This window comes from Trichosurus vulpecula, chromosome 7 (assembly GCF_011100635.1).
Source record: "Trichosurus vulpecula isolate mTriVul1 chromosome 7, mTriVul1.pri, whole genome shotgun sequence".
In the NCBI taxonomy this organism is placed as follows: Eukaryota; Metazoa; Chordata; class Mammalia; order Diprotodontia; family Phalangeridae; genus Trichosurus; species Trichosurus vulpecula.
Window position 1 is genome coordinate 236,119,719 of NC_050579.1, and position 19,325 is coordinate 236,139,043.

Below are 19,325 nucleotides of genomic sequence, written 5' to 3' on the forward strand. Positions count from 1 at the left end.
TTTATAACTTTTCCTCGAGTAATTGTCGCACAGCATAATTCTGTTCAGAGCAGCAATGTATTCACCAGTGGCATATGGATACTCATTTATCTCTTGTGCATTGCAAGCCATGAGCCTAGAATTCTCAGAGCACATACATTGTCAGTATATTTCTGAAAGCCAATTTGCGTGGTGGTTTGCGTAGAGCACTGCAGTACTAACAGTATTGTCACTCAATCCAATGAAGAGCTGTAGGCACAAGGGGAGTGGGCAGGTAGGTGAAGTTGCCATGAGTGAGTTACGTGATATGGTGATATGGTAAGACTTGAATCTTCCCAATTCTAACATATATTCATGAGTATTCTATGCATTCTAATCTTGCACCAAAGACAGTTTAGTAATAAAATATTTTTAAGTAATACTGGCACATTTTTTTTAAAGTTTCACATAATGGTCATACTCCACTTTTTTGCAAAAAATTTGCCATAAAATCTGTGACAATTATGCGGTAAAATACCATTCTGGTCTCTTACTGAATTGGAGCTTTGTGGTCTTTTCCCTATAGAAGCAGGATCTATTAGCCATTTTAGCTGATACTTCTAGTATATCTCAGCACTTTTATGAGTCAGACCCATAGCCATAATCATTCAGCCAGAGAAGTCGTTAGCCTTTTAGTCATTGTTTTAAACTGTCTTTCTTCATCCTCAGCTGTCACTCTTTGAATTCAGTCTATTCTTTGAATTAGAGTGAGAAAATGCTCCTCAGCTTCTTTCAACTGCTACTTTGTGCAGATCACCCTTGGGGAGTTTTATTTAGGCAAACTGGAGTGGCAGGGTAGAGCTAGCAATTTATGTTCTGCCTTAATGTCAGTACCAAAAATCATTGCTTTTCCTGTATCTGCCAAAGCACCTAGCACAGTGTTCTGTATGTAATATGTGCTTAGAAAGCTTCTGTTGAATGAATGAATTGGTTAGTTAATGAATGAATGAATGAATGAATAGTTTAAAAAGTATTAAATAAATTGTACAGTGTTCCCTAGGAGGTATAAGTGTCAAAGTGACTGCGTCTATTACTTTCCAAATATTCAAAACAGACCCTGCATCTATTACATTCCAAATATTCAAAACAGACCCTTGAACTCAAGGATCAAGTCAGAACATGTGTTTCAAGTGTTTCTTCCTGACACTTTTTTTTTTGAGCCCAGTATGGGAAACAACAGGGAGCTTTGTCATATTCTGGCAGTACAATTCATGTCCTCTGATTGCTTCAGAGACTGTTTTCCTAAATGGGAAGTTCTACCACCTTGGTGGAGTGTTCCCTCCAAAACAAACAGAAGCAGCCGGTACTTCTTCCGATAATTCAGAAAGCAAAACACCGTGTGGCAAAAGTTGAACTACTGACTTCTTATCAGTGGCATCAAATGCCACTGTCCCTAACAAGTTTTATTGCTAATTGAGCTTCTGATCCTCAAAGGTCAAGTTCCCACATTAAAAATGAAGACAGAGAATAAACTCAACAGAAAATAAAGTTGACATAACTGAAATCAGAACAAGTTAAATGTCAACATGTTTACGCCTTTATTTCTAAGTTGTACCATGGAACTTTCAGACTCCAAGGACTCCATCATCATTCTTTTGTGGTATGATGGTGATAGTTTTTTTAATTATCCAAGATGATGATATTAATAGTGGAGTTGGATGATTTAGAATTTTGTTGCTGTTCAATCATTTTTCATTTGTATTCAACTCTTTGTGACCCCATTTGGAGTTTTCTTGGCAAAGATAGTAGAGTAGTTTGTCATTTCCTTCTCTGGCTCATTTGACAGATGAGGAAACTGAGGCAAAGGGGGTGAAGTGACTTGCTCAGAGTCACACATCTAGGAAGTGTCTGAGGCTGGATTTGAACTCAGGAGTATGTCTTCTTGACTCCAGGCCCAGCATTCTATCCACTGCACCACCCTCTTAGAATTTAAGGTCATCAATTTAGAGGCGAAAGATCCTTGAAGGTCATAAAGTTCAACCCCTCCCCATTTTACAGATGAGGAAAATGAAGCAAATTACTCAAGGCCACAGAGGGAGAAAGTATCAGAACTAAACCTAGGTACTTTGACTACAAATCTAGCAGGCTTTCCTCCTATAAGCATATGGCACTTTACAGTTTTCAAAGAACTTTTCTCATGTGTCTCCTCATATAATCCTTATAACAAACTTGTGACTTCGGTTGAACCAGTCTTATTATACCCATTTTACATATAAGGAAATTACCCTGCCAAGGTCATATGGCTAGCAGAGCTCTGAATAGAATCTATTTCTTCTGATTCCTAAATCCAGTGTTCCTCTCACCACACCACGCTTGACCTTAGTCTCACCATTTTGTAGAAGAAAGCACTAAGGTACAGATTGGTTATCAGAATAGGGATTAAAAACTCAATTTTCTGTATCTCTGGAGTCCTAAAATCCTGGAAGGGACTTTGGAGGTTATCAAGTCGAGCTTCCAGTAGGCACATGAAGCATGCAGTACCCTGTCCCTCCCTGCCATGCCCCACCAACACACAACATTCCTGATAAGTGATAGTCCAAGCTCCGGTGAAGACCTCCCAAGCCATTGCTTCCTCCAAGTCACACTGACTTTACATCTTATTGTTCTTTAGGTTCACTTTATTCTTGTGGCCAAGATGGAAGGATGTGGGCTAGATGATAATATCTTTAATCAGCTTTAGATCTAGCTGAATGACTGAACCCAAAGCACAGTGATCAACAAATGGATGTCAGTTTGGACATCTTCAGGGACCTGTTCTTGGCCTTGTGCTATTGATTTTTTTTAACGACCTGAATAAGGACATTGAAGTTGTGCTCATCAAATTTGCAGATGACATAAAATTCAGAAAGCTAATTAGCTAATTGGGGAATAAAAAGATCTAGTAGGCTAGAATAATGGTCTGAAGGGAATAAGAAAAAATTTAAGAAGAATAAATGAAAAATTCTACCCTTGGTTTTTAAAAAAACAAACTGGACAATTACAGGTAATCTGTGGACCACATCAATGTAGAAAAATAGTTCTGAGCTCACAAAGGCCATATTTAATCTTCATTCTGATTTAAAAAAAAATTATCTATGTCGTTGTCTCATGCTCCTCCCTCAAGCTAACCCTGGGCAATCTGAATTTGCTTCATCTCCAGCTTCCATTTCTTTGCAAGTAACCAAAGTTGCCAAAGTATGCAGTAAAACAAGTCAGAAGCAATAGATCAGAATAATAAGAGAGGGAAGGGGTTGAACCTGTGATTTCAGTGGCATAGAGAACTCCCAGGTAAATAAACTCCCTTCACTGATGCAGATCTATTTCTTCTCAGTTACTTATAGTATTAGAGAATCACCTAGAGGACTGAGATTGCAAGGGAATTGCCCAGTGTCATACAGCCCATTTGCATCAGAGGCAGGGCTTGAATCTACCACTTCTGGCTCCAGGGTTAGCTCTCTATTTACTATGTAACAACGGCTTCTTTAATAATAATAATGATAGATACAGCTATCATTTATATAACATTTTAAGTTTTATATAAGCTTTTTAAGGTTTGTAAATACATACACACACACACACAAAAATCTCATTTGAATCCTGCCAGGTAGTTGTTCTTTATAATAACAAGGTTACAGATGAGGAAACTGAGGCTCAGAAAGATTTTCCCATGGACTTGCTCATGGACTCACACACAGTAAGTGTTGAGGTAAGATCTGAACACACTCTTCTCCTGACTTCCAGCTTAACTGTCCACTATACGACACTAAATCACAATATAGTGATTAAAGAAAGAAATTTCGATGAAAGATTTATGTAAATTATAAAATATTATACTAATGTAAGGGATTGCTATTGAGGAAATCAAGAGGATCTTAGGACAAAAGTGGGCATTACTGAGATAGAATCTAGAGGCCTAATAATCCAAGGCAAATGCGATTCATTAGAGATCCGTTTTTCAGAATCTTTAATCATGTGTCTTGGTCCATCCTCTTCCCTGATATTCAATGAATTTTGGCCTATTTAGTTCAGCATTCATTCATTCACTTATTTATTCATTTATTTTTAACTTATGGAATAAAACAAGAATTTCCATAACATAATACAATAAAACAATGATTGTACATGAAACTGCAAATTTACTTTGCACGACCTGCTATTCCTTTAAAATATACAATGAAATTATCATGTAAATTTTTTTTAAAACACCTATTATATACTAAGTGTCCCCAACAGCTTAAATTATGCGCGGGAGATATAACATGTCTATTAAATAAATATATAACATACAAAGCCTTGCAAGTAATTTCAAAAGTGTGTTAAAATTGAATCTTATTCTGGTCTCCCTGAATAACTCTTCCCTGCCTTCTAGTCAGCAGAGTAAGTACCTTTATAAATATCCATTATAAAGTAGCAGTATCAGGAAGTAAGATCAAAAAGGGGAACCTAGAAGTCACACATAAACTGTCCCAAAGATTAAAGAAGCATAATCTACAAATTGTGTCATATATTAACCCAAAAAATCACATCCTGGGAATATGTGCTGAATCAGGGGAAGCCATCTAAGCTTTGCAGTTAGGGAGTTTTGGTCCTGTGATATATAAATCTTCGATAAGTTCCAGACATCCATGGTAAGACCAGTAGAACACCAAATGATGCTGGCAATTTTGAGATGACGTGGACATGTCAATTTTAAAGTTTTACTGACAACTTTGGGATGATTTGGATGTACTAATGAACTAACCCCAAGGTGGCACAGATAAGAATTAGTCGGTTCCTTTGCAAAACCCCATAAAATCAGACCTCAAACTCCTGGCCCCTGAGTATTCTTCCATTTCCATCTGGGTCCATGCCGCTGAGCACTCCCAATTATAGGTCATCATTATGTGAGTGGTTATCTGTGCTTCTACCCCTCCTCATCCTTTTACCTCAGTGGCTGCCTTTACTCTGTTCCTGATTCCACACCATCTGCCCCATACCCCTTTTTGCCATATGTCTCTGTACTTTCTGTGCCTGTTCACCCCTACAATTTCCATGATTTATTAAAATATGATTGCAGCCTCACGTCTCCCTGCCATCATGGTCTCTGTCAGTGAGTATCCAGAGAGCTGGGTATGCCTGCCCCCATTTCATAATTTTATAAATTAGTTATCAATTGAAAGAGAAAGAGAATACTAATACCTGAGGGACCAGGAAAGGCATTATGTAGGAAGTAGCGCCTGAATTGTCCTTTGAAGAGAGCTAGGGATTATGAGAGAGGTAGAGGTGAAAAGGGAGATCCAGACAGCAGAACCATCTAAACAAAGACGTAGAAGTAGGGGATAGAATGCCCTGTACTCAGGAATAGACAGCAGTCGGTTTGAACAAAGCAGAGAGTGTGTGAAGGGTAAAGTATAAAATAAGATTCAAAAGGCAGGTAGGGGCCTTTAAATTCCCATTGCCTAGCCTCCTCCCTTGTTTCTTTTCTCATAGCCCCTTTAGAAGGCTGAAACCAGCTGTCAAAACTGGGCATGCTCAAGAAGGACCCAGAAGCTTTGGTTGCCAAGCCAGAGAAACCAGGGCAATTACTCCCTTGTGTTGGCTTCCTTGTGCAAACAAGAACAGCCCAAAGTATCAAAGACAGATCAGTTGGAAGTCTTCCCTTTGCAAGTGAAAATGAACTCAACTTATTTTCCTAAAACGTCTCATTGGGCTAGGCTGGTTTTGCTGTTAAGAAACAGATGCTTACAAGGAAATGCATCAATAGATCCCCCCTGAAACAGTGGTCTTCTGTTAGTTTGGGTCCAGTTAATTTTCTTATGATGTAGTTTTGAATCTTTCTACCTGTCCGCACTTGAATTGTCTGCCAGTTTGCACCAAAGGCACTGATCAAAGGAACACAACCTTCTTGAGATGGTCAGCAATCATCAAGATCATTCAGGAGGATTTTTTTTTCTTAAGTTGTCTCAATTGAAGGCCTTCACATTCTAATTTTGCTAAAGAGTTGCTCAGTCCTTGATTCCATTATTCCTATTTAGAAAAGATTGATTTATTGAATGTACCCTTTTCTCCTTCACCTTACAGTCTGTTTCTTTGACACCACTGAAGCATCAAAGTATGAAAGAGATAGTCCATGAGGTTAAGAATGAAAAGACATATGCAATGAATTAAAAACTTTTCACTAAGGCTATTTTGTGCAAGGCATAAAGCATAGCACATATGGTCCCTCAGAAAGAACATTAAATTAGAAGCTTGGAAAAGTTGGTTCTAATTCTGTATGTGATATTCACTTGCTTTGTTGACCTTGGAGAAGTCATCCTTCTGGGTCTCAGTTTCTACATTTTACAAATAGGAATATTAATATATTCCCCCCCCTACCTCACACAAGATATTTTAAGACTCAATCAACAAGCATTTGTAAAACTTCTACTATATGCCAGGCACCATGCTAGGTCTTCAGGATGAAGCAATCTCTGCCCCTAGGGAATTTAGAGTCTAACAGAGGAGATAGCAGGCACATTTACAGATATAAACAAAATATATACAAAATAAATGCAAAACAATTTTGAGGGAGAAAGCATCAGTGGTTAGGGGGACCAGGAAGGGATTCATGTAAAAGTTGGGGTTTCAATTGATTTTTGAAGGAAATTAGGGATTCTGAGAAACAGATTAGAGCATAGAAAGGATTTGAAGCAGTCAATGCAAAAACAGAGAGACGGGAGATAGACTGTTATGTATGAGCCAGTTTGACTAGACTATAGAGTATGTAAAGGGGGGAATTGTATAGTAAGTTTAGAAAGGTAGTTAGGATCAGATTGCAAAGAGTTTTAAATGCCAAATGGAAGTTTTTATTTGATCCAGAGGTAATAGGGAACTGATTGAGTAGGAGAATAGCATGATCAGATGTGTGCTTTAGGAAAATGACATTTGCAACCGTGAGGAGGATGGATTGAAAAGTGGAGAGACAAAGCAGAGGGACCAATTAGGAGGCTTTTGGAATAGTCCGGGTGAAATGAGACAAGGAGCTGAACTCTGATTCTGGCTGTGTGATGAGAAAGAAGAATGGATAATTAAAATATCATGGAGGTAGGAATGAAAATACAGTATCTGGCAAATAATTAGATAGGGTGAGGGAAAGTAAGACATTGAGGATGACAGTGAGGCTGTGAACCTGAGTAACTAGAAGGAGGGTGCTTCCCTCGACAAAAATAGAAAAGTTTAAAGCAATGCAGGTTTGAGGGGGAAAGATAGTAATATATTTTGGACATGTTGAGTTTGAGATGTCTATGGTACAAACAGTTTAAAATGTCCAGTAGGAAGTTGTGATGTAGGACTGAAGTTCAGGTGGGAGACTAGGGCTGGATAGACATATAGGAGGAACAACTTAATTGAGAGGAAAAATCTCTAATAAAATAAATAAAATCAAGGGAGTTGACAAGGTTATCAAGTGGGAAAGTATAGAATGAAAAAAAAGATGAGAGTCCAGAGCAAAATATTGAAGAAAATATAGCAAAGGAGATTGATAAAGAACAGTCAGAGTGGTAGAAGGAGAACCAAGAGGATAATGTCACAAAAACCCAGGAGAGAGAAAGTATTTAGGAAGAGAGATTAGTCAAAAATATCAAATATTGTATTGGAGTCAAGGTGGATGAGAACTGAGAAAAAGCCTTTGGATTTGGCAATTAAGAAATCACTTCTAAGTTTGAAGGGAGCAACCTTAGTTGATTGAGGAGTTTGGAAGGCAGATTACAAAGGGCTGAGAATAGGGGGCAGCTAGGTGGCGCAGTGAGTAGAACACCAGCCCTGGAGTCAGGAGGACCAGTGAGTAGAGCACCAGCCCTGGAGTCAGGAGGACCAGTGAGTAGAGCACCAGCCCTGGAGTCAGGAGGACCAGTGAGTAGAGCACCAGCCCTGGAGTCAGGAGGACCAGTGAGTAGAGCACCAGCCCTGGAGTCAGGTGGACCTGAGTTCAAATCTGACCTCAGACACTTGACACATATACTAGCTGTGTCCCTGTGACCTTGGGCAAGTCACTTAACCCCCATTGCCCTGCCCCCCAAAAAACAAAGGGCTGAGAAGAGAGTCAGAGGAGCTTTTTCCAGGAGTTTGGTGTAAGGGAAGGAGAGATTTAGGATGATAGCTTGAGGGGATGGTAGAGTCATGATAGATGGTAGATCATTTTCAAAGGATGTAAAAGTTGGAGTTTCAATTGATTTTTGAAGGAAATTCAGGATAGACTTGTGGAGGGGGGTGGAGGTTGTAGGTGTATAGAAAGAACCAGTAGATATAATCAAATAGGCCATGATGAGGGTCAGGTAGAGCTGTGGCGGGATGTCTCTAAAGAATTTTGAAGACTCAGGTCAACTTCAAGCCGGTTGGAAAGTTTTGAGGTTTCACACTCTGGCAAGTGGATAAGTTCCTTAGAGGAATTAGCAACTTCAGTAAGGCAAGACGTACAATTTTATAGAGAATATGATTCTGGTTACACAATGAAATTTACATAGAATATAGGAATATGATTAATATTAAAAAGTTAAGAGGAGTTTGCTAAGGGATTGGATAATGGAGGAGGGGTCCCTTCTATGGTTCGGTGGTTAAATGTTCCGATTGTGCTGCCTTCTGATTGGCTGCCTGTTGTGGTCTTGTCTGGTCAAGATAGCTCACGCAGCTACCAAGGCCGGATTTAAACTCAGATCTTCCTGACTCCAGGCCCAGCACTCTATCCACTGTGTCACCTAGCTTCCTTGAAATGGGAGAAATAGTAATTGTAGTGTCAACCTTTTCGAGTTATTGCAGGGTTCAAATGAGGTGACGCATGTAAAGTACTTTGCTAACTTTAAAGTATTTTATAAATGTCAATTACTATGATTATCTTGGCATATGGCCCCTACTCTCAAGGAGTTTACCCTTGAATTGGGAATAAAAGACACATACAAATAAAAGGATAACTTACAACATTAAGACACTCTATGCTAAGTGTCAAATGGCCTACATAGATATAAATGTTATGGGTTATTAATTCAAAGAAAGTGGCCCAAAAGTTATTTTGGGGGGGGGGATGGGGAGGATGATAAACTTCTGGAAGTTCAGTTTCCTAGGAAGGTATAAAAAGAATCCTGGAGTTGATTTCCTCTCTGCAGGCTTCCCAGTGCTGACCTAGTATGCCACATAATCATGCATTATGCTTACATAACCTGGTCCATCTTGGCATCCTGTAGACAGTGATGACAGTGCTGGGAAGGAAAGAGAACATAACAGCCTCATCCTTAGAGTCAGGGAAACTGAAATCCACTGGATTGCTCAAGGTCAGCCGAGTTGGGAACAGAGAAATGGAGCTCCCTCTTCCTTATGGACAGTTGACTGTGTTAATTCAAGTTTAGCCCAACTGCATTTAGAGCTTAAATAAAGCTCTGTGGGGGCATAGAGAAGAGAGGAAAATATTGCTCTATTGAAGCCAAAGGAGAGTGCCATTAGGGATATTTGATGCTTTTAAGATTTCAAGTGTTTTGTTTTGTTTTTTACCCCCTTGGTTTTCACATTAGAGTAAATGTTATCTGACAGGCTTCATTTTCCCAGGACTGGCCAAGAATGTTTTCCCCTGCAGATCTTTAGCCACAGAGAGCAGCAGTCCTGAATCAAAACCACAGGACAAAATGACAGAAGATCCAGATGTGAGCTGCCTGAAATGACTCCCCAGTGATATGACCGCCACAGCCAGCATGAAAGCAGGAGAAAAATAGAACTCAGAGAGACATCCTAGGAATTGGGCATGTAAGCAAGGCCAAGGGCACATGCAAGGAGGGGAAGAATCCTAAGTGTGAGAGCCCAAACTCCAGTGGGGGGGGATGTTAGTATTCTGGACACCATCCCCTGGCCCTGCTGATGTTTGAAGGTAGAGACAATCTGCCATTAGGGGACAAGGATGGAGGGGCATGACACAACAAACCTTTGCCAGGGTTTTTTAATAACTTGGGTAAGAAAGTGGTCAATTATATTGTTAACCACATATCTAAAACACTGGAGAGAAGGAGACTATAAGAACGATTCTTATTATTGTCCTTTCAGAATGATGGTTACTATGCCCACTATTATTGTTAATTTTCACTCTAGAGCTGTGATTTCATTTATATAGAAATTCTCCCTGAGGAAAATCTCCCTAATGATGCAGGCCAGCAAATGTTCTGCAAATTATCATCTTAGAGAGTTACCAAGAGTCTTGAGAAGTTAATAGCTTGCTTAGAATTACACAGGCAATATGTATGAAAGGAGGGACTTGAACCAAGCTCTTCAAGGCTCAGAAACCTGGCTCTTCAACCACTACCCAGTGTGGCCTCTTGTACCTTCTTTTGTGTATCAAAAATAGGTGATGGGAGGGTTATTATCATCAGTCATCTGCTCACCCAAATATAGTAACTAGAGGACAAAAGAAAAGACTGTGTAACAACTGCAGTGGCCTCACTCACTGAGGAAGGATACTATCTACATGACCTCCTCAGGTCAGGATACTGGCTCCATGACCTTAGTCCTGAGAGGTTGGGAATGTCTTCTAATGCCATTAGCTCAAGTCCTTTATTTCAGTGTGTTCCCTTTCCATTCACTCCTTTGAATGATAAGGATTAAACCCCCTAGTTCCAGGTAACCAACTAATATCAATTAACTTTTACAAAGGAATATTTGCTTCAGAGATGAAACAAAGACAGAAGTAAAAATATATGCTCCCAACACCTCAAGGGCCCAACCTTAAGTATACTAATTTAGTTCCTGGAGAGATAGGGCTTAGACTTAACATGGTTTCTACATAGTGTTGATACCACCAAGTTCACATCAAAATGTGGCACCATTGATGGATGAGTCCCCATCTCAGTTACCTGTAGGTTGGGTCTCAAAGATTGTTCCTTTCTTTGGGGTCTTAATGCTTGACTGGTTAGCTGTAAAACCCTGCATGAAGTCCATTTTTCAATGTCACAAGGTCAGACTCATCTTCAAGCAGGAAAGAATGGGCACAACAGAGACCAAAGCAATGGCTGGGCCAGGTGCTTTCTATTTCATGCTGGCTTTGGGTGAGAAACATTCCAAGCCTCTTTTCCCACCTGGAGGCCCTCAGCAGCTCATCTGCATTCTCCAATGCCAACAAGTATGGACAAGAGGATACTCTAAGACATCAGTGCCTTTAGAATGCACTTTAGTTCTTGGTTCCATAGTCAGTTAAAGAGGCTCCTCTTCATTGCATGGCTGAGACTGGAATAATTTACAGAATATCTGTGCATGCTCTAAATCTCTCCAAATTGCTTCCACTGCATGTCACCAAGCCAGTCTGCCAGCAGGATTTGTAGACTCTTCCAAGAGGAGGATTATGAGGGCCAGACCTGCTGACGTCTGCTCACCAGGCCCATGTCATACTTTGATCAGGCATCTTGGTTTGACCTAGACTTCAACAAGGTCATTGGGAAAAATTTTGGTTCTAGAACCTTCTCAGTAGTGGCAGTACGTTGTACAAGACTGTTAGGGTATCAGATTTATACTGGGAGCTGCAAATATAAAGTCTTTCACTTCCTTCTCATGTGCAACCAGGGAGGACTGATGTCAACTGAAAATGATGAACCTGGAAGGTTGTTTTTTTTTTTTAAGGGGTGGAAGAGAGTGGAAAAACTTCAAAGAGGGCAAAGATCTGAGGCCGAGATTTAGATGAAAGGCCTTGTCCCAGAGCTGATTATAAGGGAATGGGACTAGTTAACCCAAAATGTTATACACGTCTGTTTTAGCTAGATTGGGATTATCATAGCATTAGATTTCTTTAATGCTTCTGTACTAAGATCTATTGTCTACTTCCTACTTTCTACTCTATCTACTTTCTGCTTTCTAAGATCTACTAATAAGGTTTTATTTTACCTGTATAAGGGGGAACAGCAGAGCCTTTTTGAGATGACAATGAGAATTCAGTGGAAAGGTCACAAATGTATCCCTTAAGACATCAAAGCTTCAAGACAACTGTCATGGACCTAGCTATTTCTAGGGGGTATGACGGGAGTTAAAAGGACAAGTGAAAAGTAGTGTATATGTTTATCTCCACAATCAGAAGGATAAAGTGTGAATTAAAAGCCATGTGGGAGACACATAGCTTCTACTCTGTGGTGGGGAGGAGATAAATTTTTCTAACCTAGCTAGGGGTGAGCACTAGGGACCATCTTGTAAATAGGTCGATCTTAACAGCAACTCGAATGACTGCGTTCTGTTTCAACCAAGTTTTCTGTAGGTCTTTCTAAATTAACACCGACTTCAATAGTTTTTCCCACAGAGACAGTGGATTCTGCTTCTGTATCTTTTAGAACCAACGAGTTCTTGTGAAATGACAGTTCTAACTATCATTTTGTGAGGAGTCTGTAAGGAGACAGAGTTTAACTGTCACTCTGGAGAGACTCCATTGTGATGGCTAAAGAGAGGACAGAGAAAAAGGAATAAGAAAACATTTCCTGAGAAAACTGAGTACTACCCTTGTCTTATAAAGAATCACAAAGAGAACTTCTCAGAATAGACTTTAACTAGTATCCTACGACAATTGACTGGTGGGACTGCATTTTCAGAAATCGAGAAGTCAGCAGTTGTAATGATTAAAGTTGACTTTAGTGGTATTCTTTCTCATTAGTGATGCATTGTAAATAATTATTTATGTCTTTGTTTTTATTTGTTATGCTATCAATAAATCATATACCCAGCAACTTTAATGGTTCTTTAAGTCTACAATATTGGGAAGTGTAAAATATAAAGGAAAATGAACAAACATTTATGAGTACAGAATTTCTCCAAATTATCAAATAAAGATATTTAGGTCATTTGAGTCTTGGAGCAAACTGATTAATGGAGACTTATGCTGCAAAAATGTGGAAGTGACCCAATATGCTTCTTGATTACCTTAAAATCAATTACCTTGATTACCTAGATGAGAATAAATAGGGAAAATGAACTATCAGTAGGAAGAGAGAAAGATGATTACCTCACCTGAGTGTTGGTCAACCCTAAAATCTTTCTATGCAAGAAAAGATCTTAAAAGTATTGATGCCCACAAAGTATGTTGGCTCAGGGCAGTCTCACAAAAGATCAGTAGCATCTCCTCCTCCAAAAAGTAAAAGCTAGAGCAGCAGAAAATAGTCCCAGCACATAGTAGTATCAACTTGGTGAAATAGTTTTAGAGGCAAAGGGGCTCATTTGTGGCAAAGTGGAATGACAGTAGCAGTGAAAACTCCAGGATCATAGCAAGGGCCCTTCAAGAGATGGGATCCCTTTAGATTCTGGAATTCCTTTTTTCTCTAGATCAGTGTGAAGAGCTATTTTTTTAACTCATCATAATTATATAAATATAGCTTGAGCCTCTATCCAGTATATTCTCTACCAGTTAGTCAGCTGTGAACCAGCTGGAAATCAAATACCAAAGCTTTTAATTAGGACAGAATACCAAAGTAAATAACAATGGGAAATCAAATACTAGCCTCATTCTTAACACTCCTGATCCCTATACCTGGAGATATACAATAGCCTCCAGGCTCCCAGCCTAGTAGAGAAAGGGTTTATCTTATTTTCTTTTTTGATGGGGAGTTTGGGGTTGCTTTCCTTGCCTGGAACCTTTTTAAAATTTTTTTTAATGTGCCTATTAATTTTTTGTTGTATGACTCTTTCAATATTACAGGTTTCTTTTGTGCATTTTAAAACATTGAGTCAAAAGGCTTTGCCAGACTGCCAAAGGGATCCATGACACAAAAAAGGTTAAGAACCCCTTATTTTAGACCAGCAAAGAAAGCCCATGGCAAGTGAGAAATCTAACCATTCACAAATTAGTAACTTGCTCACCAGACTGTTAACAGAAATACGCCATGCTAATTCTTACTATGCTCAGGGTAGACCCGTCTAGAATAATCACCATCCCTACTCCTGCTCATCTAAATATTGCCTATCTATTGAATAATAGCTCAAGTACCATTTTTTTCCATGAGGCTGTCCCAAAGCTCAAAACTCAAAATTTAATCCATCTTGCCCTTCTCTGAGCTATTAGAGCACTTGTCATTTGCACAACAAACTTTTGCGTCCAATCACAAAATCTTAGAACTGAAAGGGACCTCAGAGGTTTTCCAGTCTATTCTATACATAAATAGCAATCCTCTGTACAACATTCCGCTGAAGGGTCATCTAACTTATTCTTGGAAACCTTCAGCAATGGAGGAACCACCACCTCCTGAGGCAGCCCATCCTATTCTTTGACAGTTGTATTAGGAAAGGTTTCATTTCATTGAGTCCAAATCTGCCTCTCTGGAATTTCTAGTCATTACTCTTAATTTTCACATCCTCCGGGATCAAACAGGATATGTCTAATCCCTCATCCATCCCTGCAAATATGTGAAGACAGCTATCTTTCCCACCCAACTCTCTCTCTCTCTCTCTCTCTCTCTCTCTCTCTCTCTCTCTCTCTCTCTCTCTCTCTCTTTCTCTTCTCCTCTCCAGGACAAACATCCCCTATTTCCTTCAATTAATCCTCACATGGCATGAGCTTAAGGATCTTCACCATCATAGTTGCATATTGCTATTTAGTTGCTTTCTTAGTGTATGCCTTACCTCCCAGTTTCGACTGTAACTAGAACATAAGGACTATATCTTGCTTATGCTCCTATATGTCTCTCATTTCCCAGCACAGTTCTGGGTGCATAGAAAATATGAAAAATGCTTATTTAATTGAATTGTAAACATCTGTCCCTAAATCAAAACAATTCTGGGAAACTCATGTGTGGTGAACATATTTGTTTTGCTCAGGGCAAAGGGCAGATTGTTTAAAGTGACATGTGCCCATGTGAAACCCCTTTATGGGTTTAGAAAAGTTTTAATCTCAGAGTTTGGATCATAGCCTGGCCCACATGTGTTGCCTTCCCTCTTTTTACATGTGGCCCAAAGTCCTTGAGTTGACCTTGTGGGAATCTGACCCAGCATCTGCAGGGAATATGTAAATCATGGAACTATGGGGGAGGGAGATATTTATAGGGGGAGGGGGGCCAAGTGATGTGGAACAAATTTGATTTTGAATCCCCTGAATTCACAGTAATTTCTGAGAAATGGTGGAGTGACTTGTCCATGATGGACTCCACAGCCCTAACAAAGGCATAGGTTTTGTTGTTGTTGTTTTAACGTCAATGGAACACTGCCATTCTGACAGGAAGTGGGAAAATGAGTGGGCCATTCACTCCCAGTCCTGTCTCTGATGGTCATCAACTTGTTTTTACCAGAGTTTTGAGCAGAGAGTCTCTTCTCAAAAGGTTGGAGGCAGAGCTAAAGGAATTCTGGGTTGTACTAGATTGCCATTGTAATCCAGTCTGATTCTTTTTTAAAAAAATTATTTTATTTTTAATTTGTGGGATAAAAAAAGCATTTCCAGAACATAATATAATGATAAGAAGGTGATTGCACATGAAATTGCAAATCTATTATGTACAACTTGCTATTTCTTTTAAAAATATAATATAATATAATATAATATAATATAATATAATATAATATAATATAATATAATATAATATAATATAATATAATATATATTATATTATATATAATATAATAAAATTATAATGTAAATTTATATTTTTCCTTTTTTTTCCTTCTCAGCTCTAGAGATGGATGCCATTAGACACACACACACACACACACATACACACACACACACACACATACACATAATCATTCTATACATACTTCTATTTATCAGTTCTTTCTCTGAATACAGATAGTACCTGACTCTTAAATACTATGATTTTGTGATTCTGGAATTCTAGTGTCTTGATTTATACAAGATGTTTTCTTTTAAGAAAATTGTGTACAAATTTCTTCTGTATCTTTCTCTCTTTTCCTCCATCCTGCCCCTCTCTGTGTCTGTCTCTGTCTCTCCTCCCTCTCCCTCTGTCTCAATTGAACACTATTTAAAAAGCATTGGGAAATTGCTATTTAAAGGAACCCATTATTAACTTTTTCTTTTCTTTTTAAAAAGAATCAGAAAGACAGTGGAAACAATGTTGACTTTGGCATCAGAAAATCTGGCTTTGAATACCAGCTCGACCACTCTCTTGTTTTTGGGCAATTCACATCCTCTGCTTGGGCTTCAATTTCTTCATTTGTAAAATTTCACTAAATCTCTGAAGTTTTCTTCCATATGTAAATCTATAGCTGTACAAATCTTTTTGTAAAATGAATAACTCTTCCTTAGTTCATCTTTTCTAAATAATAAAAGAATTATTTGGGGCAGCTAGGTGGTGCAGCACATAGAGCTTTGTGCCTGGAATCAGAAAGATGAGTTCAAATCAGCATCAGATATTAGTTGTGCAACCCTGGGCAAATCACTTGATTTCTGTTTGTGTCAGCGTTCTCATCTGTAAAATGGGGTAATAATAGCACCTATCTCCCAGGGTTGTCATGAGAATCAAATGAAATAATATTTGTAAAGCCCTTAGCCCAGTGCTTGGCACATAAGTACTATGTAAAAGGTATTATTGTTAACTATAAGGCACTATTTCAATATCAGAGACTAGATAGAAATGTTCATTTATGAGGTTTGCTCAAAAAGGGTACACCTGCATTCAGTGCATAGGATCACAGATTTAGAGTCAGATGATTTTCTAGTCAAACCCTTTTAGGTTACAGAAGATCTTCATGGAAATTTAGTGACTTGCCTCAGGACACAGAGGTAGTAAGTATCAGAGAAAGGAATCATAGGATCATAGATAGGTCTCTGGAATGGCTTTAGAGGCTTTTTTATTTTAACCTTCTCGTTTGACAGATGGAGAAATGAAACCACAGGAGGAAAAGCTATGTCTGAGGTCACACAGGTAGTAAATGACAGAAGTGGGAGAGGGATCCACATCTTCTGACACCATCTCTGGGCTTCATCCCACAGTTCCCCAGTGCCTGCATTCAAGTATTTAACTCTGAATCCAGGATTTTATTTTAAAGAATCAAGACTGCCTGCCTAAATTCCACAAAAGATGGGAGAGGGCACAAAGGTGGGGATGGTTAAAAGTAAAGCACATTTACCTCCTTAGAACTTTTGAGGCCTCGGTCTTAGAAAGGATGACCAAATAGATGAAAGGTCAGCTTTAGGGGCATCTATGAACAAGAGCTGCTTAAAGCCAGGAGGACAAGGGCTTCTTGGTGGGAGCTGGGGAATTTTGGGAAATTCTGGGTAGCTATAGCTGTAGGAAATGCTTGTTCTCACTTAATTTTATTTATTCAAGAAAAAAAATCCCAAGAAACTCAAATGTCCCTCTAAAGCCCCATGGGGATGTTTTCACTGTGAGCACAAAGAAAAATGCTGTCATTGTTACTGGAATGGCAATCCCCTATTTATTATCTTTGAATTTACTGCATGCTTTGCACTGGTGATGGACATCCATTCATTCAACTGTGAGCAGATAAAGATTCCTACTGTCTTCCTCTCCAAGCTGTTCCAAGCTGTACCATCTTTTCTGGGACAATTAGGCCCAGATAGCATCTTCCTTGGACCCCATTTGTTCTGCTAAAGGAGGCACAGTGCATTTTTATGTCTGGCTGCTCTATAGAAAAGGCTCCTTTTTGTTATTACAGGTTATGGCTCCACAATTCATAGGGATTCCTAAGCACCCCTCCCCACCAAAAAAAGATATCAAACTGCTATTTACCGTCATTCTCAGTCACAAGAATAGCTAGGTCACTTGAGAAGCAGTAAATAGACAACATATGATGGCATTACTGTTGATATCACAGAAAAAAAACATATATATGTATTTTTGGTGTAACTAGAGGCATTTTGAAGTTCTGTAGGCATCATAGGATCATAGATTTAGAGATGGAAGTCATCTAGTCCACCACTAAACCATGGGTCAGAAAAATTTGGCAACAGTAAAAGATTTCTGAATGCACAACAACAAAAAATCAATTCAAAATCAAATGCATAACGAATCCGAGGTGTTTCTGGTAGTGCTTGCACATGTTGCATTGCACAACTTTACCAAAGTCTTGGTTCTGAGCACACAACATGTGCACTTTGCACTGTGCATGCCATCATTCCATTAGAGGCTTTTTTATTTTAACCTTTTCATTTGACAGATGGAGAAAATGAAACCACAGGAGGAAAAGCTATGTCTGAGGTCACACAGGTAGTAAATGACAGAAGTGGGAGATGGATCCAAATCTTCTGACACTATATTTGGACTTCATCCTGTTCCAAAAAAGCCAATGAAAAGGGGTCAAGAATAGAAAAAGTTTAAGAAGCCCTGATCTAGTCCAGTGGTATGGAACTCAACTAGAAATGGGGACTCTAATCCAATTCTTGCCAGCAGCATATTTACTTAGTTTTAAAATGTGATGTTATCTATATTTTATTGTATTTTACTTTATTAAAAATTTTCCTGCTAGGATGTCACTTCCAGGAGCCAAGATGGCAGGTTAAGCAGTGAATCACCATAACTCTCCCATACTCACCTCTAAACAACCATAAAATAGCACCCCAAGATAAATCCTGGAACGGCAGAACCAGCAGATGAGATGAAGATGAAGATGAGATGAAGCAATCTTTTAGCCCAAGAAACTTGAAAGATCAGCAAGAAAGTTCTGTCTCACTTGGGTTAAAGGGGAGCACAGTCCAGGACAGAAAGCAGGCCAGCAGCAAGCCCCATTTCACCAAACCAGAGGGAGATCCTGTGCCCATGTGGTGGAGCAGGCAAACACCAATATCAGGAGCCCCCATGTGCCTCAGCATAGCCAAGGGAACCAGCAGACTCCAGCTCTGAAAACTGCCATGTGCTTCAGAGTAGCCCTGGGCAAACATGCAAACTCCAGTGACCAGACCTCTACCTGGGAAACACAGAAACATTCCGCCATCCTCAGTATATGCCAGACACCAGCACTAGGACCCTAGGTCAGTACCAGATAAGCTGTCAGACCCCTACAGCCTCCAGCAGCACCAACCACTCTGCACCCTACCCCCTTGGCACAGCACCAGACACAAGAGTCCCCTGTGGTCCTCAGGGCAACATCACTGCAGCACCAGGTAAGCAGCCAGGGCCTGTAGCCCCTGGCACAAGAAGGCTTAGACAGTGCCACTTCCACCCCAGCAGCAGAGCTCAAATATAAAAGGAAGGAAAAAAGGCCAAAAAAGATGAAAAAAAGAATCTACTATAGAAAGTTATTATGGTGACAGGGAAAATCAAGACAAACTCAGAAGGGGACAATAATGGTAAAACACTTAGGGACAAAGACCCCCCCAAATGAGAAATGATCTGAAGCCCAGAAAAACTCAAAAAGGAGCTTAAAAATCATATAAGAGATGTAGAAGAAAAATTGGAAAAAGA